Here is a 7752-nt window from a genome sequence, read left to right on the forward strand (position 1 = left end):
TCTAAATAGATTTTAAATCAGTAAATTCAAAGTAAATTGCAGGTAAACACGGTTAATTTTACCTTTTTTGTACAAATATCTGAGTTTCTTAAAGTCACAATGATTATTCGGCCCGACAAAAGTGAAGACGAGTCCAATCAACGTGTTTTTTTAGTGACAACGAGACGTTTCAGTCGTAAAAACTTAAATCCTCACCGAGACAAAAACATCAAACATCAGTAAAACCAACAAACTTCTGCTGATGTCTGGAGTTGTTAAACATCAGAGCGTCTTCCTGAATTCATTTCCAATACTGAGTCACAGAAACATGATGATAAAAGCTGGCTTTGTTGTGTATTTTATTTAATTAACTCATATTTTTAAGGTTAATTCCTCTTGTTGAAAGTTCACTTGAACTGTATAAATTACATCATTTACATGTTGCTGCTCATTGGAGGTCATGAACCTCCTCAGAGTCTCCGTCATGGTCGCGTTGCTGCTAAACTCCCACAATGCTCTCTGCTGCCAACAGTAGTCTGAGTGACGCCTCCTCTGGTCTCTACAGGATCAAACAGTGAGAGGCTCCACCTGGTGGAACAACCAGGTACTACAGCTGGTCTACGACACATTTACTGACACGCACGACCGTCTTCTTTTCCGACAGTATCAATGACTAAAATGTAAATATTTAAAATTAGAACCTACAATAACTTCTGACAACTTTTTTTTCTTAAATTTGGAAAAAATTTGTGTAATTTGGGGAATTTTTTTTGAGTTACTGAACAAATTTTAGATAATTTTGGAGAAATTCTGAATGATTCTTAACAATCTTTTGATCTTTTCTTGTTTTTTAGATTTTTAAAAGACATTTTTGAGAAATTTTGAGTCACAATTTTAAGCTGTTTTGTTAATTTGTTCGAGTGTTTGTGGGACAGATTTGGTCAATTTCAAGAATCCAGAACAATACTCGACAATTTTAAGTCATTTTGGGGGAAAAAAGTGTATTTCTGAAGAAATTTGAATCCATTTTTGACCAGATTTAAAGTCATTTAGCAGAACTCGTGAGACATTTTGGACCATTTTCTCCATCTCCACCTTAAGCATCAATATTATGGGATACATCATAGATTCAGCAGATAAACTACAATATTATAATTACAATCATCTATTACTGATTACTGATTCATCAGTTATCATCCTGGTTGCGTTCAAGCAGGAGCCGCAATTTAATTTAACTCTGAATGAATTGAGCAGATTAAATGTGATATTTAGAGCAGATCCAGCATTTTTAGCTGAACCAAAGGAGGAAGCTGAGCTGGTGTTTTAGAGCGTATCGGTGGCTGCGTTCGGAGGGGGAGGACGGAGGTCGGAGGTCATTAGGACACGACAGACTGAAAACAGGAGCAGGACGGTGGATGAACAACAGGGAGGACGCGTTGAAGCTGCTGTTTGTTCACCGACCAGCGAGGACAAACACCACGGCGGCCAGCAGGAAGACCTGCAGGGCTGCGATTATTCTGATGGAAACAACAAGCTTCATCACATTTCAAAATAAAAGTAAAAAAAAACACTGATTGTGAAGCTTCGCCTTGAAAAAAATAGTCAAATGTGGCCTTTTAAAAACAGTGTTTACAGAAAAGAAAAAACAGGAGACAGGAAACGGAGTTAAATAAAGCAAAAGATTTTCAAAATAAAACAGTAAAACACCGGATAAATAATGAATCAAGGAAGGAAAAGAACAAGTGGAATAAAAGAGTCGCTCCGTTCTCTGAAGGCGACTTTTCAAACCTCCTCTCGATACTTATTGAACCGCATCATCTCTGATTCTCCCACTGAGCTCCGGTTCCTCATAAAAAGCTTCAGAACCAGAACAGGTGGAGGCTGAGGAGCGTCTCTGGTTCCTCCCTGGAGGTTCTGCTAAGAGAAGCTCGATCCGTAACCTCGTTTGCTCAGACAGCTGCTCAGTTTCTCCCAAAACTCCTGCAAATCTGCAGAGAAGCTTTCGAGACAGAAGTCCGATAACTGGATCAGAGGTTCGTTAGACGGGGCTCAAATTAGCTTCCGTCTCGTTAAGGCAACAAAGAAAAAACATCTGCAGGAAGTTCCGCGGTCCGGCACAAAGAAACAGCTGCCGGAGCCGATCGATCCGTCATCGATCTGATCGGCTGCATCGTTGTTCCGTGAATGTAGAACTTTGATCTGCTCACAGCTCATTAATTCAGCTCCGTCGTGTTGGTTATAATTAGAGCTAACAGCTGTTCTGATCCACAGAGTCACAGAGCAGAAGACACACAAACAGACTGACACAAACTGTTCAGCAGATAAACAACGTATTAAATCACCTGCAGAGCCTGGGCTCATTTATAGTCACTGTCACCGACGCTGAACAAAATCTAACATGTTAATTAACGTTATGCTCTGTAATATGAAGCACAAATCAAAACGAATCTGTTCTCCTTCATTTGATCTAATGAGCTATATTAATAGCTGTAATAAAATAAAACTAATTATGTGATTCCAGTTTCACCAGAGACACTGAAGAATAATTAGAGCTACTATGCTAAGCTAGGCTAGTTAGCTTTTAGCCCTGCCAGCTTATTTGTTAGTCTTTTCTCCTTCGTGTTCCCTTATTTGTTTGAGTCAACAAAACACAATTGCTGACATGTTGAAGCATCAAAATAAGAGGGTGAAATAGCTAAAGCTACTGCTAGCTCATTAGCTACCTAATGAGCCATTGTGCAGCACAACAAAATACATTAGAAAACATGATTTATAGATTGCTTAGTCAAAGAAAAATCACAAAGTGGAGTCAGAGGTGTCAGTTACAACTGTGCTGCTAAGCTAGGCTAGTTAGCTTCCAGCACCGCAAGTATTTTGGTCACATTTTTTCTCCATTTTGATTAGATTCAGCTGTTGCATTATTTGTTTGATTCAACAAAACACTATTGCTAACATGATAAAGCATCAAAATATTTTTTATAATTACAAGAAATCAGAAAAAAAAGTGGCTAAATTAACTTTAACTTAAGCTAACAACACAAAGTGCAGTTTCTGTTACTTTGAAATATATGATTAATATGAACCTTAGTCAAAAATAACAATCACAAAATGGAGTCATAAGTCACAGCTGTGCAGCTAAGCTAGTTAGCTTTTAGCCCCATTGTCTTTTATTTCCATTGTGATTATATTAAGCTGCTGCATTATTCATTAAATTTAAGCACAATTATTAACATGTTGAAGCAACTAAACAACTTCATAATTATAAGAAATTAGAAAAAATTAGGTAAATGAAGTTAATGCTAGAGTCAGAGGTATCAGTTACAATGGTGCTGCTAAGCTAGCTAGCTTTTAGCAGCATTATCTGATGCTTTTTCGCCGTTGTTCTTAAATTCAGCTGCTTGGATATTTGTTTGCTTTAACAGAACTCAATGACTAACATGTTAAAGCATCAACATCATTTTATAATCACAAGAAATCTGAAAAAAAATGAGTGAATTAGCTTAAACCAAGGCTAGCTCATTAGCTAGCTGTACTAAACTAAAGTGCAGCTTTTAACTGTTAGTTTTTGATTAATTTCTTCAGAAATGTATGCAGTCACGTGACACCATCATGTTGATAATGGTAAAAGTAAAACTGTAAGTTATACGGCAACAGACTTAACACTGTACATTACTGTGAATTGGCTTAAGCTAAGGCTAGCTCATTAGCTCGCAGTAATTAGCAGCTGGAGGGCAGCTGGTTTTCACATGCTGCTTTTTTGTTTGTTTATTTATTTGTTTTGTTTTTCCACATAATTACATACTTCTGTGGCATCAGCTTGTCTATCTGGTGTCATTCAGTCTGCAGCTAACTTTCACACCAGCTAGCTAGCTGCTAATGCTAACTGCCCCAGTAAAAACCCTTTTCCCTGAATCTCTGCATCAAAGGGGGAAAACTGCAAAGTCAGAAACAGCCAACACATAATTCAGGCCTAAATAAACCAGAGTTCTCTTTTCATCGTCCTCATATCACAGTGATCAGCAGCCTCTGGTTCGTCTGACTCGTAATTAAACTGTCAAACTTCTGACGTTTCCTCACAAAACACAGACTCAGTGTAACTACAGCAGAATGTTAATCTGGTTCTACCTGCTGCTACAGCCTGAAACCTGCAGAACGGTTCTAAGAGCAACATGGTTCTAACAGTAGCACGGTTCTAACCAGTGGTAGTTGGTTAATACGTCCCACTACTAATGACCAGATAAAAAGTTCTCAAACACAATATTAGATGTGAATTAATTATAACAAAATCATAATAAAATTAATAATATCATTCACATTCTTTTTCCATATGAACAGTATTTGTATAATAACAGATGTAATATGAGTCTTCACTGTGTGTTTATTAATTCTACACTTCCTGGATGCGGGTCACGGCCACATCAGTGTAGCTCTGAAAACTTTTCCTGATCATGTGACCTCGGCCCGCGCTCTGATTGGCAGCTGCAGACTTTCTCACAGGGCGCTGCTCGGACCACTTTTCCTTTAAGCCAATTAACTTTGTCTTTATTAGCTTTTGCCTCCTGTGGTTGGACATCAAACTGTCCTTTGACGTTCTTTGTGACGCCGTGGCGGCCTTTCAGCTCCTCTGCTGCTGTAGTGACGCTTGAACGCATCGAGCTGCTGCCAGAGGACAGAAGGCTGCTCACACACATGACGGACTTCAGCTGAGAAGTCATGGAGAAGTTTGCAGAGCAGAAAGAGAGAAGAGCCACAGTTTGAAACAGCTCCAGACTGGTGGCTTGTTTTAGAGGATGAGAGCTGCTGAGCCTGATGACCGTGGAGCTGTATGAGTGTCTCTGTAACCGGCACAGGAAGCTGCTGTTGACCTCACAGGTGGAAACTACAACTTTTACTGCAGCATTGACGCCTAAAAATGAGGCGTTGTCATGAAACACAGAGCGCACCTGCATCACTGTTCATCTGCTCAGAGAGAAGAGCGAGTGTCTCGGACAAATGTGACATGAGAACGTCCTAGTTTATTGTTTTTAAAGTCAGTTCTGGTCACACACCTGTCAGAGCACCACAGATACCAACAGCAGCTCCCAGTCTGCTGTGTGGGGCGTTCAGGGAGCATCAGTGAATCATAGCGTCTATCAATAAGAAAATGTTCAGCGAGTCGTATGTTGTGTTCCAACAGTTCTAACAGTTCTACCAGCAGAACGGTTCCAACAGCAGCACGGTTCTAACGGTTCTACCAGCAACAAGGTTCTAACAGTAGCACAGTTCTAACGGTTCTACCAGCATAACGGTACTAACAGCTGCACGGTTCTAACAGTTCTACCAGCATAACGGTACTAACAGCTGCACGGTTCTAACAGTTCTACCANAGTTCTAACAGTTCTAACAGTAGCACAGCTCTAATGGTTCTACCAGCAACACGGTTCTAACAGTAGCACAGTTCTAACAGTAGCACAGTTCTAACGGTTCTACCAGCAACACGGTTCTAACAGTAGCACAGTTCTAACGGTTCTACCAGCAACACGGTTCTAACAGCTGCACGGTTCTAACAGTTCTACCAGCAGCATGGTTCTAACTGTTCTAGTAGCAGAACAGTTCTAACAGTTCTACCAGCAGCACAGTTCTAAAAGCAGAAGGGTTCCAACAGCAGCACGGTTCTAACGGTTCTACCAGCAGCACAGTTCTACCAGCAGACTGGCTCTAGTGGTTCTACCAGCATAACGGTTCTACCAGCAGCACAGTTCTACCAGCAGCGCGGTTCTACCAGCAGACTGGTTCTATGGGTTCTACCAGCAGCGCGGTTCTGTGTTGTGTTCAGTCCAGAGCTGCTCTGCTTCACTGTTATTAGATCTCAGCGAGCTGCAGACATGAAGGAGAGAAAACATGAAACAAAAGGTCAGAGCTGGACTCAGTCGACCACCTTTAACGTTCAGCCACATCCAGAACCTTCTGTTCTGTTCCGTCTCATTCAGAGTCTTTCTGTTTCCTCCAGGTCCAGTTTTGTTCCTCATTTCAGCCGTTTTGCGTCTTTGTGTTCGTTAAACTTCTGCGTTAACTTGATCTGCGTCTCTCCGTCGTGTTCTGTCACCAACCGGACGTTTCCTGTTTCGTTTTTATGACTTTCTCTTTATTTTTGGGATTCTTTTGTGTTTCTGCGTCACAGTTTGGTTGTTTTGTCTGTTTCTGGTCCTTCTTTGTTCATTTTGTGTCACATTCGTTTGTTTTTGTGGTCGTTTGAATTTAATTTCGGTAGTTTTGTGTTGTGTTTGGGGGACATTTTAGTGTCATATTCACAGTTTTTCATCTCTTTGTATTTAATTTTTCTAATGTTTTGTCCCGTCGTGGTTGCTTTATGGTCTGTTTTTTGTCTCTTTGGGGGCATGTTTGGGTTCCCAGTGCCTCATTTTAGAAGCTTTGTTTCTCTTTTGTGGTATTTTTTGAGATATTTCGTCACCTTTTGGAAATGTTTTGGTAATTTTTGTTTAATTGCTCACTTTAGCTCCACTTCGGGGAAGTCTGGCACCTGTTTGTCACTTTTTTTGACTCTTTGCGTCTCGTTTAGCGTCTCGTCGTTGCCGTTCTTCGTCTATTTGTGCTCAGTTTGTGGCCTGATTTAGTTTGTTTGTTTTGGAACCACTTCGAATCCTCCTCGAATTTGATCTTATAGCGTCTTTTACCGTCTTTTAGCTTCTTTTAGCGTCTTTTAGCGGTTTGCGGTTGGTCATTCGAGGCTTTTTTTCTCTAATTTTCACGATGACGCTCATGTGTTATTCCGATGAGTCTGTGCTTCCACTTTTCTCCTCATACGTGATGTTTTCAGCCGTTTTCAGTGTCCCATTGTGAATATTTATGAGTTCCTCCGTCCGGTTTGAGAGCAGCCGTTTGGTTGAAGAGCAGGAGGCGGCTGATTGAATCCCGTTGCTGATTACGTTGGAAGGTGTAATATCTGCAATGACGGCGTTACGCAACCTCGATTACCCACGATGCCGCAGAGAGGCTCCTCAACGCTGCTGCTGCTGGACGTCAGATTGCAGAAGAAGCTGTGAGCGAATCTCAGAGAAACAAATCTTTGTGTTCACGGTGAAGGTGTTGAAAACCCTCCGACCAGCTGATTTCATCTGCTGCTCTGAAGAGACTCATCTGAGATCATTTATGGAGCAGAACCGATGAACGTTTAGATTCCTGAAGTCGTTCTGCAGAAGTTTAGAGATCCGGTCAGACATAAAGAACTGTGTCCAGCTCTGAGGAGAACCAGGAGTCCAGCAGCAGAAGTTCTGAACCTCACAGAGTTCAGATCCAGCATTGTGGAGTCAGAAGAACTGTGGCAGGTTCTCCAAGAGGCTCCACAATCTGTCCAGAACCAGTCGGAGACAATGTTGTAAACCACATCTTAAACCAGCGACACTGTGTCCAAAATCAGTCTGAAATCATCAGAAACCCAAAGCGGTCCAGAACCAGTCCACAACAGTCCAAAGTAATGTTCTGAACCACGACCCCAACAAGTCCAAAACCACTGAAAACTTCTTTAAAGCTCAACGAAAGAAAGTCCAAACAAGGAGGCAGTTTTATATCTAAACGTCCTAAAACAGATAAAACCAGTCCAGAACCAATTAAAACCATCCAGAACCAGTTCAAAACAGTCCAGAACCAGTTCAAAACAGTCCAGAACCAGTCTGGTGTCAGTCTATGACTAGATAGAAACAGTCCAGAACCAGTTCAAAACAGTCCAGAACCAGTTCAAAACAGTCCAGAACCAGATAAAACCATCCAGAACCA

The sequence above is a fragment of the Stegastes partitus genome, unplaced genomic scaffold, assembly GCF_000690725.1.
Source record: "Stegastes partitus isolate 25-593 unplaced genomic scaffold, Stegastes_partitus-1.0.2 Scaffold188, whole genome shotgun sequence".
NCBI lineage: Eukaryota > Metazoa > Chordata > Actinopteri > Pomacentridae > Stegastes > Stegastes partitus.